The sequence below is a fragment of the Bos taurus genome, chromosome 10, assembly GCF_002263795.3.
Source record: "Bos taurus isolate L1 Dominette 01449 registration number 42190680 breed Hereford chromosome 10, ARS-UCD2.0, whole genome shotgun sequence".
NCBI classification, from domain to species: domain Eukaryota; kingdom Metazoa; phylum Chordata; class Mammalia; order Artiodactyla; family Bovidae; genus Bos; species Bos taurus.
Genome location: NC_037337.1, coordinates 73,066,544 through 73,086,581, shown reverse-complemented (window position 1 = coordinate 73,086,581; position 20,038 = coordinate 73,066,544). Strand labels below are relative to the sequence as shown.

Below are 20,038 nucleotides of genomic sequence, written 5' to 3'. Positions count from 1 at the left end.
GGAAACTAAAGCTCTCACATTTAATATTTTAAAAATAGCACAGCATGCTCAAATCAATATTTCACATGTAATGGAGCACACAAATGTCTGTCAATGTGTTACAAGTAAATAGAAATGAAACTCAAATATTTAACTAACTATATGGCATAAGAGAGGGAAGTCCTGCAAAGGATAGAAATCACCTAACATTCATTAGAGATATTCAAACACTGAATATGGTTAAGAATATCTATTAAATAACTCTATTTCTACATAAAATAACATTTTATAAAAAACAATCAAGACCATAAAATGTCAAACATTATAAGTACTTAAGTAATTATGTGATAAGGATGTTTTAACATTGCAGAATCATAATAGTACATTATGTGCAGCACTGGAGCAGTGGCTGCGCAGTGCTGGAGCCACTGGAGCAACTCTGAGGAGATACCCAACGTCCAAGGGCAAAGGAGAAGCCCCAGCAAGACTGTAGAAGGGGCAAAACTGCGTTTACCAAACCCCACACCCGTCAGAGATGCTCAGAGGGCTCAAACATTCCTTGTTTGCACCAGGACCCAGAGACCCCACAGAGACTGAGACAGAACAGTGTTTGATTATCTCCTGAGGAGATATGAGTCAGCAGTGCACTGCTGCAGGGGCAGGAACTCTGGATGCAGTAGACCTGGGTATGGCATAAGCCCTCTTGGATGAGGTCGCCATTAACACCACCACAGAGCCACCAGAACTTACACAGGACTGTGGAAACAGACTCTTGGAGGGCACAAACCTTGTGTGTACCAGGACCCAAGAGAAAAGAGCAGTGACCCCACAAGAGACTGACCCGACTCCCATCAGGAAGCTTCCATAAGCCTCTTAGCCTTCTCCATCAGAGGGCTGACAGAATGAAAACCACAATCACAGAAAACTAACTAATCTGATCACATGGACCACAACCTTGCCTAACTCAATGAAACCATGAGCCATGCTGTACAGGACCACCTATGACAGAGGGGCCATGGAGGAGGGTTCTGACAAAACGTGCTCCACTGGAGAAGGGAATGGCAAACCACTTCAGTATTCTTGCCTTGAGAACCCCATGAACAGCATGAAAAGGTAAAAAGTTAGGACACTGAAAGATGAACTCCCCAGGTCGGTAGGTGCCCAATATGCTACTGGAGTTCAGTGGAGAAATAACTCCAGAAAGAATGAAGAGACGGAGCCAAAGCAAAAACAACACCCAATTGTGGATGTGACCAGTGATGAAGTAAAGTCCTATGCTGTAAAAAGCAATACTGCATAGGAACCTGGAATGTAAGGTCCATGAATCAAGGCAAATTGGAAGTGGTCAAACAGGAGATGACAAGAGTGAACATCAATATTTCAGGAATCACTGAACTAAAATGGACTGGAATGGGTGAATTTAACTCAGATGACTATTATATCTACTATCGTGGGCAAGAATCCCTTAGAAGAAATGGAGTAGCCATCATAGTCAACAAAAGAGTCCGAAATGCAGTACTTGGATGCAATCTCAAAAATGACAGAATGATCTCTGTTCATTTCCAAGGCAAATCGTTCAATACCACAGTAATTCAAGTCTATGCCCCAACCAGTAATGCTGAAGAAGCTGAAGTTGAATGGTTCTATGAAGACCTACAAGATCTTCTAGAACTAACACCCAAAAGAGATGTCCTTTTCATTATAGGGGACTGGAATGCAAAGTAGGAAGTCAAGAAATACCTGGAGTAACAGGCAAATTTGGCCTTGGAATACAGAATGAAGTAGGGCAAAGTCTAATAGAGTTTTTTCAAAAAAACACATTGGTCATAGCAAACACCCTCTTCCAACAACAAAAGAGAAGACTGTACACATGGACATCACCAGATGGTCAATACCGAAATCAGACTGATCATATTCTTTGTAGCCAAAGATGGAGAAGCTCTATACAGTCAGCAAAACCAAGACCAGGAGCTGACTGTAGCTAAGATCATGAACTCCTTATTGCCAAATTCAGTCTTAAATTGAAGAAAGTAGGGAAAACCACTAAACCATTCAGATATGACCTAAATCAAATCTTTAACAATTATACAGTGCAAGTGACAAACAGATTCAAGGGATTAGATCTGATAGACAGAGTGCCTGAAGAACTATGGATGGAGGTTCATGACATTGTATAGGAGGCAGTGATCAAGATCATCCCCAAGAAAAAGAAATGCAAAAAGGCAAAATGGCTGTCTGAGAAGGCCTTACAAATAGCTCTGATTGCCAGGAGAAATATCAATAACTTCAGATATGCAGATGATACCACCCTTAAGGCAGAAAGCGAAGAGGAACTAACGAGCCACTTGAAGAAGGTGAAGGGAAGAGTGAAAAATCTGGCCTAAAACTCAACATTCAAAAAACTAAGTTCATGGCATCTGATCCATCATTTTATGGCAAATAGATGGGAAGCAATGGAAACAGTGATAGACTTTATCTTCTTGGTCTCCAAAATGACTGCAGATGGTGACTGCAGCCATGAAATTAAAAGACACTTGCTCCTTGGAAGAAAAGTTATGATGAACCTAGACAGCATATTAAAAAGCAGAGACATTACTTTTCTGATAAAGGTCCGTCTAGTCAAAGCTATGGTTTTTCCAGTAGTCATGTTTCCAGTAGTCAGTATAGTCAGAATTGGACTATAAAGAAAGCTGAGTGCCAAAGAATTGATGCTTTTAAACTGTGGTGTTGGAGAAGACTCTTGAGAGTCCCTTGGACTGCAAGGAGATCCAACCAGTCCATTCTGAAGGAGATCAGTCCCGAATATTCATTGGAAGGACTGATGCTGAAGCTGAAACTCCAATACTTTCACCACCTGATGCGAAGAACTTACTCATTGGAAAAGACTCTGATGCTGGGAGGGATTTGGGGGCAGGAGCAGAAGGGGACGACAGAGGATGAGATGGCTGGATGGCATCACCGACTCGGTGGACGTGAGTTTGAGTGAACTCCAGGAGTTGGTGATGGACAGGGAGGCGTGGTGTGCTGGGATTCATGGGGTCACAAAGAGTCGGACACAACTGAGCGACTGAACTGAACTGAACTGAACTGAATATACTATTATCAGACAGCAAAGTTGATTTTATACAAATATCTCTCCAGCCCATATACTCATTCCTACTGTGTTTTCCTTTAAGAGGATAATACTTTCAAATGGCTGACAGACTGTCTTTGAGTCTTGTGTCTGGAAAATGTAAATTTATACAAGTATTAAAAAAAAAAACAGGCAATTAAGAATAATAATCTCTAGGAATAGAATACAGATTTTTAAACAGTCTAGGCTTTAACACTGGTAACTGGCAATGTTTAAAGTGAAATTTGATTACAAAAGATTGAAAAAAGTTTAATAATATGACTTTTTCCTAGTTTTCTTCCTTCCCTTTCATGGCTCAAGGGCATTTTAGTCTGCAGTGATCCAACAAATATGCATGTTTTGCTGTAACAATTATCTGCTGACAAAATATGTGGGACAGAGAATAGCTTCACAGAGTTCCTGGCCTAATTTACTTCTACTTAATGGTTCTTGATGACTCATATTTCAATTACAAAAAGAAAACAAGCATTGATACAGTTCCACATCAACAGATTATATAACAAAACTAACTTAAAAATACTTTCATGTTTAATTTCTTCTTTGATCTTAAGAACCTAGGGAGAGAGAAAGAGGTGAGAAAAGGAGAGTATCCTCAGTTTACAAAGAGCATCTCAAGAATCAGAGAAGTTACCTCAAGGAACAGATACTATCACCTCTGTCTACCAGATGAAGAAAAAAGAAACATAAATAAAACTATTATTACATAATGGTGGTCAAAGAGACATAAACAAATTATAAAAGTAAATCAGGGGCCAGGATATTACAAAATAATGGAGGCAGCTCTGTGCTCCCATCCCTCCATAGAAACAAGGAAAAACAAGTAGAACTGTCAGAACCAACTTTGTCAGAACTCTGGAAAATAGTTAAAGGTTTACAGCAACCATGAGATAGCTGAATCAGGCAAAAAAACAACCTTAAAATGCTAGGAAAGCTTTGTGGCATTTTTCCTTGCTCTTGCTATGAACAAAGCTAGTGGAGCTGATGGATTCCAGCAGAGCTACTATAAATTCTCAAAGATGGAGCTGTTAAAGTGCTGCACTCAACATATCAGCAAATTTGGAAACTAAGCCACAGGACTGGAAAAAGGTCAATTTTCATTCTAATCCCAAAGAAAGGCAATGCCAAAGAATGTTCAGACTACCATACAATTACACTCATTTCACATGCTAGCAAGGTAATACTCAAAATCCTTCAAGCTAGGCTTCATGAGTACATGAACTGAGAACTTCCAGGTGTATAAGTTGGGTTTCAGAGAGAGAGAGGAACAAGAGATTAGACTGCTAACAATCATTGGATCATGGAGAAAGCAAGGAAGAAAGCAAGTAGAAAAACATCTACTTCTGATGCATTGATTACACTAAAGCTTTTGACTATGTGGATCACAACTGTGGAAAATTCTTAAAGAGATGGCAATAACGGACCACCTTACCTGTCTCCTGAGAAACACGTATGCAGGTCAAGAAACAACAGTTAGAACCTTACATGAAACAACTCAGTGGTTCAAAATTGGGAAAGGACTACAACAAGGCTGTATACTGTCACCTTGCTTATTTAACATTTCTACAGAGTACATCATGAGAAATGCTGGGCTGGATGATTCACAAGCTGGAAACAAAACTGCCAGGAAAAATATCAACAACCTCAGATGTGCAGATGATATCGCTCTAATGGCAGAAATCAAAGGGGAACTTAAGAGCCTCTTGATGAGAGTGAAAGAAGAGAGTGAAAAGTCTAGCTTAAAATTCAGTGCTCAAAAAACTAAGATCATGGCATCTGGTTCCATCACTTCATGGCAAATAAAAGGGGAACATGTGGAAGCAGAGAGAGATTTTATTTTCTTGGGCTTCAAAATCACTGCAGATGATGACTGCAGCCATGAAATTAAAAGACACCTGCTTCTTGGAAGCAAAGCTTCTAGGCAGTGTAGTAAAAGGCAGAGACATCACTTTGCTGACAAAGGTCCACATAGTCAAAGCTACGATTTTTCCAGTGGTCATGTATAGACGTGAAAGTTGGACTAAAAAGAAGGCTGAGCGCCAAAGAATCAATGCTTTTGAATTGTGGTGCTGGAAAAGACTTTTCAAAGTCCCTTGGACAGCAAGATAAAACCAGTCAATCCTAAAAGAAATCAACCCTGAATATTCACTGGAAGCACAGATTCTGAAGCTGAAGCTCCAATACTTTGGCCACCTGATGCCAAGAGCTGACTCAAGGGAAAAGACTGAAGGCAAAAGAAGTGGGTAGCAGAGGATGAGATAGTTAGATAGCATCACTGACTCAATGGACAAGAATTTTAGCAAACTTCAGGAGCCAGTGGAGGACAAAGAAAGCTGGCATGCTGCAGTCCATGGGGTTGCATAGAGTTGGAGATGATTCAGTGACTGAACAACAACAATCTAACATCACACCTTAAGAAATTACAAAAAGAACAAACTAAATACAAAACTAGTCAAAGGAAATGATAATGATTAGTATAAATATAAATGAACCAAAGAGCAACAACAAAAAATTAGAGTCAATGAAGTCCAAAGTTAGTATTTCAAAAAGATTAGCAAAATTAAAAAATGTTTAGCTAGACTAACCAAGAAAAAAAGACAAAAGATGCAAAATAACTATAAAATAACCATGAACAACTATATGCCAAGAAATTAGATAACCTAGATATATGGACAATTTCTAGAAACACAAATTATCTAAACTGATTCAATAAAAAATAGAAAATCTCTGCAGACCTCTAACAAGTAAGAATTGTACCAGCAATCAAAAACTCCCAACAAGTGAAAGTCCAGAAACTGATCACTTCACTGGTGAATTACACCAAATATTTAAAGAAGAATTAAAACCAATCCTTTCCAAATTCTGCTAATACACAGAAGAAGGAGAAACACTTTCTAACTCATCCTATGAGGGAGTTCCCTGGTGGTCCAGTGGTTAAGGCTCTGCACTCCGAATGCAGGGGTACAAGTTCAGTCCCTGGTTGGAGAACTAAGATTCCACATGTAGCCTGACCAAAAGAAAACAAAGGAAAGTCTACTTATTCTATGAGGCCAGTATTACCAATATCAAAGCCAAAATTATATCCAATATCTCTTGTCAATATAGATAAAAAACCCTCAACAAAATATTAGCAAAACAAATTCAACACTATATTAAAATAATTATATAACCATAACTAAGTGAGATTTAGCCCAGGAATACAAGGGTGGTTCATCATAGGAAAATCAATATAATATACCACATTAATAGAACAAAAGGGAAAAAATGATTGTCTCAATTAACACAGAAAAAGTATTTGAAACTCTAATACCGTTTCATAATAAAAAACATTCAGAGAACTAGAAGGGAAACTACTTCAAAAGGAAGTAAGGGCATTTATGAAAAAATGACAGCAGTCATCATCCTCAATGGTGTAAGACTGAAAACTTTACTGCTAAGATCAAGAACAAAGACAAGGATGCCTGCTTTCACCACTGCTGTTCAACATCGTACTGGAAGGTCTAACAAAAGAAACTGAGCAAGAAAACAAAATAAAAGGCATCAAAAATGGAAACAAGTAAAACTATCTCTGTTCACAGAATACATGATCCAATATTTAGAAAATCTCAAAGAATCCACAAAAAGGTCACTGGAGTTAACAAATCTAGAGAAGCTGCAGGCTACAAGATCAATACACATAAACCAATTATGTTTCTATACACTAGCAACAAATGTTTCAAAAAACAAAATAATACCATTTGTAAAGCATCTAAAATCATAAAATATCTGAAAATAACCAAAGAGGTGAAGACCAAGGAAATGAAACACTTGTACTTTGAAAACTACAGACATTGTTGAGAGAAATTCAAGAAGACCTATAAGTGGAAAAATATTCCATGTTAATGAGTTGAAAGATTTAATATTGGTAAGACATCAATACTCCACAAAGCAATTTACAGATTCAATGTAATTTTTATTTTTTTTGGCCTCATTATGCAGCATTTGGGATCTCAGTTCCCTGACCATGGATCCAACCTGTGCCCTCTGCAGTAGAAGTGCAGAAATTTAACTTCTGGACCACCAGGGACATCCCCCAATGTCATCGTTATTAAAATTACAACAGCATTTTTTTTGCATAAATGGAAAAACGTGATCCTCAAGTTCATATGGAATTGCAAAGAAGCCTTAATTAGCCAAGACAACACTGAAAAAGAACAAAGTTGAAAGACTGCCAGTTTCCAATCTGAAAACTTACTATAAAAGCCATAGTAATCAAAACAGTGTGACCCTAGCAAAAGGATGGAGATACAGTGCAATGCCCGGCTTTCCAGGTAGCTCAGTGGTAAAGAATCTACCTGCCAATGCAGGAGACACAGAAAATGCAGGTTCCATCCTTGGGTCAGGAAGATGCCCTGGAGTAGGAATGGCAACCCATGCCAGTACTCTTGCTAGGAAAATTCCACGGACAGAGGAGTCTGGCAGGCTACAGTCCATGGGGTTGCAAAGAGTTGGACACAAGCTACTGAACACATAGCTCAGTGCAACAGAATTGAGAGTTCAGAAGTAAACCCATACATCTATGACTGACTCATTTACAACAAGAGTGGTATCACCATTAAATGGGGAAAAGAATAGTCTCTTCAAACAAATGATGCTGAGACAACTGGGTAGCCACACGGAAAAAAGAATGAAGTTGGACTCACACCAAATATAAAAATTAACTCAAAAATCAGTAAACTAAAAAATATCCACTAAATATAAGCACAAAATATATGCACTAAAACCATACAACACTTAGAAGAGAATATAAGGTGAAACCTTTGCGATCTCCAACCTGGCAATGAACGTGGCATCAAAAGCATGAGCAACAAAATAAAAAACAGCAGAGAAACTGGACTTCATCAAAATTTTGTAACATTGTGCATCAAAGTACATTATCAAAAAGTGGAAAGACAACATAGAGAATGGGGATTATATCTGCAAATCAACTATCTGATAAAAGTCTAGCGTCTAGAATATATAAATAACTCTTACTACTCAATACAAAATGGCAAAAAAAAAAATTTTAAATATGCCAAGGATTTGAATAGACATCTCTCAAAAAACAAACAAACAAACACAAATGGCCAGCCAACATGAAAGATGCTCAGATAATTAGTCATTAGAACCAAACCCTTATACACTGCTAGTGCAAATGAAAAATGGTTCAGCTGCTGTAGAAAACAATTTGGTAGTTCCTCAAAAGATTAAATGTAGAATTAAAAGACCTCACGATTTCACTCCTCAGTATATATCCAAAAGAACTGAAAAGTACTGAAATAAGTACATGTACAGGCCTGCTTAAAACAGCACAGTTCACAATAGCCAAAAGGCGGGAATAGCCCAAATGACCATCAATAAGTGAATATATACACAAATTGTGGAATATACATACAATGGAACAGTGCCAAAACAAAAGAAATGATACATACTTACAGTGTGGATGAACCTTCAAAATATTATGCTACTTGGAAAAGACGAAACACAAAGATCACATATTGCTGGGTTTTATTTATACGAAATATACTGGAAATTACACTTTTTTAAAAAACAACTATCACTTCCATTGACATGAAATACAACCTTTAGATAAAGCATAAGAGATCTACCATCTCAGAGAAAAACGATGAATGACAGGATCAAGAGGGGGTGTGTTATGAATAATTAACTCCTATGTGAAAAGCATGGGTTCAGAAAGCCCTACTGATGTAGCAAGAAAGATGCAACTACACTGACAAGTTTTGCATCATATAACAGGATTCCAACTAAAAACAGATGGCACACTCTACTTTGGATAACCTGAGGAAAGTTTATTTACACAAGGACTATTTCCAGAAGTGAAGAAGTAGAGAAATATAAGGGACACCTCAATAACCCAGAGTATCAGCAGAGGCATTGTCACTCTAGGCAAGAAAACCAAGTGTGGCTCTAAGAACCCAAAAAAGAGAATACTTTAAGAAAGGATTGTCTTAAAACACTGGTGAATTTGTACTGACAGACAGAGTCAGCATATGCCAACCCATATGGAAATAAATACCTTTGTCTCCCCTCCTGCTCTCTAATTTCCTGAAGAGGCTGCCCACTGCCAACCCCCACTTCAACCTGGAAACCAAAAGGTACAGGAGCCACTAATGTAATCCATGCAAGTCAGTATCCCAGGGTATAGAGCAGAGCAGAGAAGGAAAAAGAAGGGATTTAAAGAGCGAACAGAAGATATCAATCAAGAAGAGTATTCCCAAGTCTTATGACCCTTCCCAGATATATCTAGTCAAGAATCCTAAGCTATTAACTCTCTTGCAGATGGACTAAGACTGTAATTCTGTTTACCTTAGAAAGCAAGTGACTATGATCTTACAAGAAGTACAGCTGACCTTTGAACAACATGGGTTTGAAACACACAGGTCCATTTATATGTGGATTTTTTTTTTCAATAAATGCATCTTACAGTATTACATCATCTGCAGTTACTTGAATCTATAGATTAGAAAACTTTGATACAGAGTGTGAACTGTAAAGTTACTCAAGGATTTTTGACTCCTAGAGGTTTGGGACCCCTAACTTCTGGGTTATTCAAGAGTCAACTGTAAACTGAAACTGTATCAGTGATACTTTTGTATCAGTTCAGTTGCTCAATCCTGTCTAACTCTTTGCAACCCCATGGCTGCAGCATGCCAGGCTTCCCTGTCCATCACCAGTTCCTGGAGCTTGCTCAAACTCATGTCTATCTAGTTGGTGATGCTATCCAACCATCTCATCCTCTGTTGTCCCTGCTCCTCCTGTCTTCAATCTTTCCCAGCATCAGGGTCTTTTCTAATGAGTCAGTTCTTTTCATCAGGTAGCCAAAGTATTCGAGCTTCAGCTTCAGCATCAGTCCTTCAATGAATATTTAGAAATGATTTCCTTTAGGATTGACTGATTTGATCTCCCTGCAGTCCAAGGGACTCTCAAGAGTCATCTTCAACACCACAGTTCAAAAGCGTCACTTCTTTGGCACTCAGCTTTCTTTATGGTCCAACTCTCACATCCACACATTCAGTTCAGTTCAGTTGCTCAGTCGTGTCCAATGCTTAATGACCCCATGGACTGCAGCATGCCAGGCTTCCCTGTCCATCACCAACTCCCGAAGCTTGCTCAGACTCATGTCCGTCAAGTTGGTGATGCCATCCAACCAGCTCATCCTCTGTTGTCCCCTTCTCCTCCCACCTTCAATCTTTCCCAGCATCAGGGTCTTTTCCAATGAGTCAGTTCTTCGCATCAGGTGGCCAAAGTATTAAGAGTTTCAGCATCAGCGTCAGTCCTTCCAAAGAATATTCAGGACTGATTTCCCTTAGGATGGACTGGCTGGATCTCCTTGAAGTCCAAGGGACTCTCAAGAGTCTTCTCCAACACCACCGTTCAAAAGCATCTATTCTTTGGCACTCAGCTTTCTTTTACAGTTCAACTCTCATATCCAAACATAACTACTGGAAAAACCATAGCTCTGACTAGACGGACCTTTGTCAGCAAAGTAATGTCTCTGCTTTTTAATATGCTGTCTGCGTCTGTCATAGCCTTTCTTCCAAGGAACAAGCGACTTTTAATTTTATGGCTGCAGTCACCATCTGTAGTGATTTTGGAGCCCACAAAAATAAAGTCTGTCACTGTTTCCATTATTTCCCTATCTATTTGCCATAAAGTGATGGGACCAGATGCCATGATCTTCATTTTTTGAATGTTGAGTTTTTTAAGCCAGCTTTTTCACTTCACTTTCCTCTTTCAGTTTGATCAAGAGGCACCTTTATTTATGTAAGTGATGGAAAACTAATTTAAAGATGTTAAGCATGAAGAGACATGATAAAATACTCTTTTAGAAAGATTACTACTATACTACTGTGTAGATGTCAGGCATCTGGGTGGTGGAGGTAGTGCAACTGAAGGCAAGGGAGTACCTAACTGATCATGACTATTTTTGAAATTATTTACTTATTTTGGGCTGCACTGGGCCTTCACTGTAGCACACGGGCTTTCTCTAGTTGTGGTGAGCAGGGACTGGTGCACAGGCTTCTCATTGTTGTGGTTTCTGTTGCAGAGGAAGGTCTTAAGAGCATGGGCTCAGTTGCCCCATGGCATGTAGGATCGTAGTTTCTGGACCAGAGACTGAACCTATGCCCCCGGCATTGGCAGGTGGATTCTCAACCACTGGACCACCAGGGAAGTCCCTTGATCATGAATATTTATGGTAAGTTTAACTTCAAACATATACCATGGGATAAAAGAATATGAGATTGTCTATCTTTTTTCCTACAATAAAAGCTTAAAATTTTTAAACCTCATTGTTTTAGAGTTTTCATAAAAAGTCATAATTTATAAGTTAACTGGTTATCTACAAATTGTCTAACTTACTTCAAGAGAATTACCTAGACAGATATTACAGTTATTTTTACAGTTTATTTTGCTTGATATACCTTAGGGCTACTTTCTAGGTATATGCAAGCTTATTAAGCTGAAGCTCCTATACTGTCACCACGTGATGAGAAGAGCCGACTCACTGAAGTTGGCTGAACACAATGAAAACAATCTCTACAAGGTATACTAATTAAATAACATCATAAATAAGAAATAGAAAGGAAAACTTATATATATTGAGTGACAAAAAGGTAAATCTGAATACTTCTCACATAAATGATTTATGACACTTTAATGACTAAACAAATTTTCTAATACACTCTACCGTTTACATTTCTATCCATTTTAAAACTGAACATTTAAAACATACCCTTTCTGATAAACAAGTAATTTCCCATGGAATAAAGCATGACTAGAAGATAATACTTTATTAAATTCATTATCTTTTTCTAAGCAACTTTTTTTATTGAAACATGATTGATTTACAATACTGTATTAATTTCAGTTCTGTGGTTTTGGAGAAGACTTTTGAGAGCCCCTTGGACTGCAAGGAGATCCAACCAGTCAATCCTAAAGGAAATCAGTCCTGAATATTCACTGGAAGGACTGATGCTGAAGCTGAAACTCCAATACTTTGGCCACCTGATGCAAAGAACTGATTCATTAGAAAAGACCCTGATGCTGGGAAAGACTGGAGACAGGAGGAGCAGGGACAACAGAGGATGAGATGGTTGGATGGCATCACCAACTCAATGGACATGAGTCTGAGTAAGCTCTGGGAGTTGGTGATGGAAGGGAAGCCTGGCATGCTGCAGTCCATGGGGTCATACAGAATCAGACACAACTGAGCGACTGAACTGAACTGAAGCAACTTATTTTTTTTATTGAAGTATGGTTGATTTACAATATTGTGTTAATTTCAGGTGTTCGGTAAAGTGATTAAGTTACATATAATTTTCAGATTATTTTCCATTACAGTGTAATATAAGATATTGAATATTGTTTCCTGTGTTACACAGTAAATCCTTATTGCTTATCTCTTTTAAATATAGTAGGTTGTATCTGCTAATCCCATAGCCTTAACTGGTCCTTTCCCCATTGCCACTCCCCTTTGGTAACCACAAGTATGGTTTTCTATGTCTTTGAGTCTGTTTCTATTTTATAAATAAGTTCATCTGTATTATTTTTTAGACTTCACATATAAGTGATACCAGATAATACCTTTTTCTGACTTACTTAGTTTAGAATGACATTCTCAAGGTCCACCCATGCTGCTGCAGATTGCAGTATTTCCTTCTTTTTATGGCTGATTAATATCCCATTGTGTGTGTGTGTGTGTGTGTGTGCGTGCACGCATGCACATGCTTACACACATCACATCTTCTTAAACCAATGGTCTGCTGATGGGCATGTCGTGGCTAACGAAAAAATGTTTCTATGAACATTGGGGTATATGTATCTTTTCAAGTTAGCATTTCATCTTTTCCAGATATATGCCTAGGAGTGGGGTTGCTGGATTATATGGCAACACTATTTTCAGTTTTTTAAGGAACTGCCATGTTATTTTCCACAGTGGCTGCACCAACATACATTCCCACTAACAGTGTAGGAGGGTTCCCTTTTCTCCACACCCTCTCCAGCATTTATTATTTAAAGACTTTTCAATGATAGTCATTCTGATCTGTGTGAGATAATACCTTATTGTATTTTTGATTTGCTCTTCTCTAATGAAGGGCATCAGAGGGCAGACACACTGAAACCATACTCACAGAAAACTAGTCAATCTAATCACACTAGGACCACAGCCTGTCTAACTCAATGAAACTAAGCCATGCCCGTGGGGCAACCCAAGATGGGCGGGTCATGGTGGAGAGATCTGACAGAATGTGGTCCACTGGAGAAGGGAATGACAAACCACTTCAGTATTCTTGCCTTGAGAACCCCATGAACAGTATGAAAAAGCAAAATGATAGGATACTGAAAGAGAAACTCCCCAGATCAGTAGGTCCCCAATAGGCTACTGGAGATCAGTGGAGAAATAACTCCAGAAAGAATGCCACCTCATGCAAAGAGTTGACTCATTGGAAAAGACTCTGATGCTGGGAGGGATTGGGGGCAGGAGGAGAAGGGGACGACAGAGGATGAGATGGCTGGATGGCATCACTGACTCAATGGACGTGAGTCTGAGTGAACTCCAGGAGTTGGTGATGGACAGGGAGGCCTGGCGTGCTGCGATTCATGGGGTCGCAAAGAGTCGGACACGACTGAGCGAATGAAGCGAACTGAACTGAATGATTAGTCATGTTGAGCATCTTTTCATGTACCCACTGGCCATTTTATATGTCTTTTTTGGAAAAATGTCTATTTAGGTCTTCTGCCCATTTTTGACTTGTGTAGGTTTTTTTAAATAATTAGTTGTATGAGCTATTTGTATATTTTAGAAACCAACCTCTTGTTGGTTGTATCTTTTGCAATTTTTTTTCTCACATTCTGTAAGTTGTCTTTTCATTTCATTGATGGTTCTCTTTGCTATGCAAAAGCTTTGAGGTTTCAACAGGTCCCTTTTATTTGTTTTTACTTTTATTTTTTTGCTTTTGAGAGACTGATCTAAGAAAACACTGCTGCAATTTATGTCAGAAAATATTTTACCTATGTTCTCTTTCAGGAGTTTTATGGTGGCAAGTGTTATATTTAGGTCCCTAAACCATTTTAAGAGACTTTTAAAACAATATTTTAAAGCTTAAATATAAAAATAACATCTTTTAGTAATATGCTCTAACAAAACAGCCTTCAATGTTATTTTTATATATCAGAAGCATAAGGGGCTTTTCATAATCTATAGGGCACTATGATTTCTCATATAGTATAATTAGTAACAAAATAAATTCTTAAAATTTCTAAAATTCTTATTTCTGAGAAATTCTTGTCACAGTAAATTCTTCTTTTATCAACAAATCACTTTTACTCAATAGGACCATATAAACTGAAAATCTTTGAAGAACAAGGACACCCACCTGGCTGACCATTTGTCATGTTCTTCAGGATAAAAAGTAGTTAACTATCTACCTTCTCAATACTACAACACAGTAAAGAAAATATTCTGCCTCCATCAGTAATTAATAAATTTTGCTTCATTCAAATTTCCAAGTCCAAACCACCAGATGTACTAAATCAGGAACTAATCACAGAAATGCCAGGAATAACTGTAAGTAAGCATTTTAACACCTTTGCAGGACTGCAGTCCTAGCTAGAAATTAGCAAGAGCTGAGAGCTTGCTACACGTGTGACCTGTATGGATAACACGCTATCAGTTCTGATACTGCAGCTATAGTTGTTCAGTCGCTCAGCCATGTCCAACTCTCTGCGACCCCATGGACTGCAGCACACTAGGCTTCCGTGTCCTTGACCATCTCCCAGAGCTTGCTCAAACTCATGTCCATTGAGTCAGTGATACCATCCAACCATGTCGTCCTAGGTCACCCCCTTCTCCTCCTGTCTTCAATCTTTCCCAGCAACAGGGTCTTTTCTAATGACACGGCTCTTTACATTACGTGGCCAAAGTAGTGGAGCTACAGCTTAAGCATCAAGCCTTCTAATGAATATTCTGGGTTGATCTCCTTTGGGATTGACTGGTTTGATCTCCTTGCAGTCCAAGAGACTCAAGAATCTTCTCCAGCACCACAATTCAAAAGTACCAATTTTCGGTGCTAAGCTTTCTTTAAGGCCCAACTCTCACATCCACACATGACTACTGGAAAAACCATAGCTTTGACTATATGGACCTTTGTCAACAAAATAATGTCTCTGCTTTTTAATACACGGTCTAGGTTTCTCATAGCTTTTCTTACAAGGAGCAAGCATCTTTTAATTTCATGGCTGCAGTCACTATCTGCAGTGATTTGGGAGACCCAAAAAATAAAGTCTGTCACTGTTTCCATTGTTTCCCTATCTATTTGCCATGAAGTGATGGGACCAGATGCTATGCTCTTCGTTTTTTAAATGTTGAGTTTTAAGTCAGCTTTTTCACTCTCCTCTTTCTCCTTCATCAAGAGGCTCTTTAGTTCTTACCTTTCTGTGATAACAGTGGTGTCACCTGCATATCTGAGGTTATTGATATTTCTCCCGGCAAACTTGATTCCAGCTTGTGCTTCATCTACTCCACCATTTCTCATGGTGTACTTGCATAGAAGTTAAATAAGCAGGGTGACAATATACAGCCTTGATGTACTCCTTTTCCAATTTGGAACCAGTCCATTGTCCCACATCCAGTTCTAACTGTTGCCTCTTGACCTGCATACAGGTTTCTCAGGAGACAGGTAAGGTGGTCTGGTATTTCTATTTCTTTAAGAATTTTCCAGTTTGTTGTGATCCACATGGTCAAAGACTTTAGCATAGTCAATGAAGCAGAAGTAGATATTTTTCTGGAACTCTCTTGCTTTTTTGATGATCCAATGGATGCTGGCAATTTGATCTCTGGTTCCTCTGCCTTTTTGAAATCCAGCTTGAACATCTAGAAGTTCTCAGTTCACGAACTGTTGAAGCCTGACTTGGAGAATTTTGAGCATGACTCTGCTATTGTATGAAATGAGTGCAACTGTGTAGTAGTCTGAACATTCTTTGGCATTTCCTTTCTTTGGTATTGGAATAAAAATTGGTCTTGTCCAGTCCTGTGGCCACTGCTGACTTTTCCATCTTTGCTGGCATACTGAGTGCAGCACTTTAACAGCATTATCTTTTAGAATTTGAAATAGCTCAACTGGAATTCCATCACCTCCACTAGCTTTGTTCATAGTGATGTTTCCTAAGGCCCACTTGACTGCACATTCCAGGATGTCTGGCTCTAGATGAATGATCACACCATCCTGGTTATCTGGGTCATGAAGATATTTTTTGTATAGTTCTTCAGTGTATTCTTGCCACCTCTTCTTAATGTCTTCTGCTTCTGTTAGTTCCAAACTGTTTCTGTCCTTTATTGTGCCCATCTTTGCATGAAATGTTCCCTTGGTATCTCTAATTCTCTTGAAGAGATCTCTTGTCTTTCCCATTCTATTGTTTCCCTCTATTTCTTTACATTGTTCACTTAGGAAGGCTTTCTTATCTCTCCTTGCTCTTCTTTGGAACTCTGCATTCAGATGGGTATATCTTTTCTTTTCTCCTTTGCCTTTTGCTTCTCTTCTTTTCTCAGCTATTTGTAAGGCCTCCTCAGAGAGCCATTTTGCCTTTTTGCATTTCTTTTTCTTGGGGTTGCTTTTGATCACTGTCTCCTGTATAATGTCACGAACCTCCATCCCACTCTATCAGATCTAATCCCTTAAATCTATTTGTCACTTTCACTGTACAATCATAAGGGATTTGATTTAGGTCATACCTTAGTGGCCTAGTGGTTTTCCCTACCTTCTTCAAGTTTTGTCTGAATTTTGCAATAAGTAGTTCATGATCTGAGCCACAATCAGCTCCTGGTCTTGCTTTTGCTGACTATATAGAGCTTCACCCTCTTTGGCTGCAAAGAATATATTCCATCTGATTTTGGTATTGACCATCTGGTGATGTTCATGTGTAGAGTCCTCTCTTGTGTTGTTGGAAGAGGATATTTGTTGTGACCAATGCGTTCTCTTGGCAAAACTCTGTTAGCCTTGGCCCTGACTCATTTTGTACTCCAAAGACAAACTTGCCTTGTTCCAAGTATCTCTTGACTTCCCACTTCGCATTCCAGTCCCCTATAATAAAAAGGACATCTTTTTGGGGTGTTAGCTCTAGAAGGTCTTGTAGGTCTTCATAGAACTGTTCAACCTTAGCTTCTTCGGCATCAGTGGTTGGAGCATAGACTTGCATTACTGTGATACTGAATGGTTTGCCTTGGAAACAAACAGAGATCATTCCGTCATTTTTGAGATTGCGCCCAACTACTGCCATTTCGGACTCTTTTGACTATAAGGGCTACTTCATTTCTTCTAAGGAATTCTTCCCCACAGTTGTAGATATAGTAGTCATTTGAATTAAATTTGCAGCTACCGTAGTATGTGATTATATCATGGATAGTTTATAATTTAACCTGGAAAAATCACTATTTTAAAAGACACAGTTCCACATGGATTCACCCTTGTTCTAAAACATGTAACACTTAGTCTTTCTTTCCTTTCCCACACAGTGCACACTGGGAAATTTTAAAAGCTACTAAACTTTCCAAGTGGCGCTAGTGGTAAAGAACCTGCCTGCCAATGCAAGAGACCTAAGAGATGTGGATTCAATCCCTAGGTTAGGAGGATTCCCCTGAAAAAGGCATGGCAACCCACTCCAGTATTCTTGCCTGAAGAATCCCATGGACAGAAGAGCCTAGTGGGCTACAGTCCATAGGGTCACACAGAGTCAGACATGACTGAAGTGACTAAGCACACATGCACACACTAGGCATAGGTGCCTTACCAACCAGGACCTTGGAAGGTAGAATGTAATACATTTATTTGCTTTATATAATTTTTTATCTTGGTAGAAATGCTCAGGAATAAAAAGACAAAGTAACTGAAAACTCCTTCCTCCCCTCCCCACCCATCACTGCCCATGGCTGGACGTATCATTGATCCTAATGAGAGAAATAGGAAAAACTGTTGGAGGATCACCTAGAAATTCTGCTGCCTTTCAGACATATGGCCTAAAGCAAATGACTTTGCTGCAGTTTCCCCATCTGTAAAATGGATGTGATAATAATCAAATAAAATAATAAATTAAACAATAAAATCTGCACATTTATCTCCTAGGACTGTGGTCAACAATCAAATTAGATGATGTGCTTTGAAATCACAAGAGTGCTCTGAAATTACATAATAGTATTAGTGAAGGCACATTTACTCAGTTAACTCACTGTTATTTTTTCCAGTAGCAATTTATAAAGTGGCTCAGAGACCTACAGGAGCTAAACTGGAAAGATGAATAACATATTCAACATGCATTAGAAGAATCACATGTGATGATTTACATTGTTCTAATTTAATCAACATGAATTCATGGAAAATCAAATGACAAAATAACTAAGAGACAATGCATTGGCTAAAAACACATGTGTAAATAAAGGGACTTATGACTTCACTGTCAGTGAGGACAGTCTCAAGTTTTGCAGTAGTAATGAATAACCCCCAAATTACAGTGGTTTAATTTAAGAGAGGTTTATTTCTTGCTCATGTTATCTGTCAGGAAGGGACGTACAGCTGACCCTTGTCGCCCGAGGCTATCATGGATATCAAATAGTAATTCATTAAAAAAGTTTTGAATCATAGTTTTGATAGTATTTTTTCCTTCTATTCCTTCTATTCTACTGGTAAAAAATTATAATAAAAATATATCCTTCTGAATTATAATTTCAACTTAAAACATGCTACTTTCCTGTCATTTAGTGTTACTATCATTCTTTTTCAGGAAATGAACTTTTATTAGTATTTATATTAAAGGATTAAAACTTAAAAATAAAATAAAATCACTTTTGTCTTCTTTGCAGGTGGTACCTGAAGAGAACAAAGGGATCAAGTATTTCTAATCTCATCAAATTTTTATTATTTGGAACCTCTGTAATATTTAAGATAGAGTAGGGAGACTATATTTAAATGGAGTTCAGTGTCTTTCTAAAAGTGCCAGATTTGTCATTTGGAATATGGGATCAACAAGCACAAACCTTGGAATTACTTTTTGAAACAGGCTTTTCACCTAGGGCACCCCAGGGTAACTTGGCTATTAAATTTGTCACTTAAAATCACTAACAAAAACCTACTACTGGCATCTCATTTATAAGTACATTATATGTCTAGTATTAGGATCTTAAAGAATTATCTTTAATATAAACAACTTAACGAGAAAGATAAATGCAGGATACTGATAGGATTATAAATTTCAAGACAAAGTGAAAACTGGAGCATTTGCAGTTATGAAAAACCAATGAATATTCAGAGCTCTGAAGCAGCAATGACAAAGTTTCAGTAGGGATTACTGTGTGGAAAAGAGCACCAATATTTACCCATGTCCTAGTGACTATACATCTGAAAGATCTGCTGGTAAAAAATATAAAGAGATGCCTAGCTGCTGCCATGGTCCCAAACTGCACAGAACCCCTTCACCTGATGATTCTTTAAGAAAGACAACTTAATAATAATCATTTCAATTACGGAAACCACTGCATTTATGAGTCTGTTCCTCTAAAAGTGTTTTTATTAGCTTAAAAACCTTTTAGGGGCACGTGGAAAGAAGATTTGAACAACTACACGTTAGTCAGTTGTATCGTCTTGCCCAATCATTAATACAATTTCCTAAATTTCCTAAATCACAGGGGAAAGAGAACTTAAAGAAATGTTTTCAGATAAGACATACAGCAGTTGTACAATTGAAGGAATTTCTAATTTGTTAAATTCACTATTGTTTATTACCTAAACATCACATAAAAGAATCACACCAAAACCAGAGATAAAACAAAGCTTCTGTATAACATGAAACTTAACTGGAATGCTGTAAAATTACCAGTACTTAACACAGGCATCTCCTGGA

General features: G+C 38.2%; 1 protein-coding gene across 1 annotated transcript in view; it reads right to left on the bottom strand.

Moving 5' to 3' along the window:
* The window catches only part of MNAT1 (MNAT1 component of CDK activating kinase), a 210,015-nt gene that overhangs the window by 18,510 nt on the left and 171,467 nt on the right, over nt 1–20,038 (bottom strand). The gene's annotated exons all lie outside the window — the stretch shown is intronic.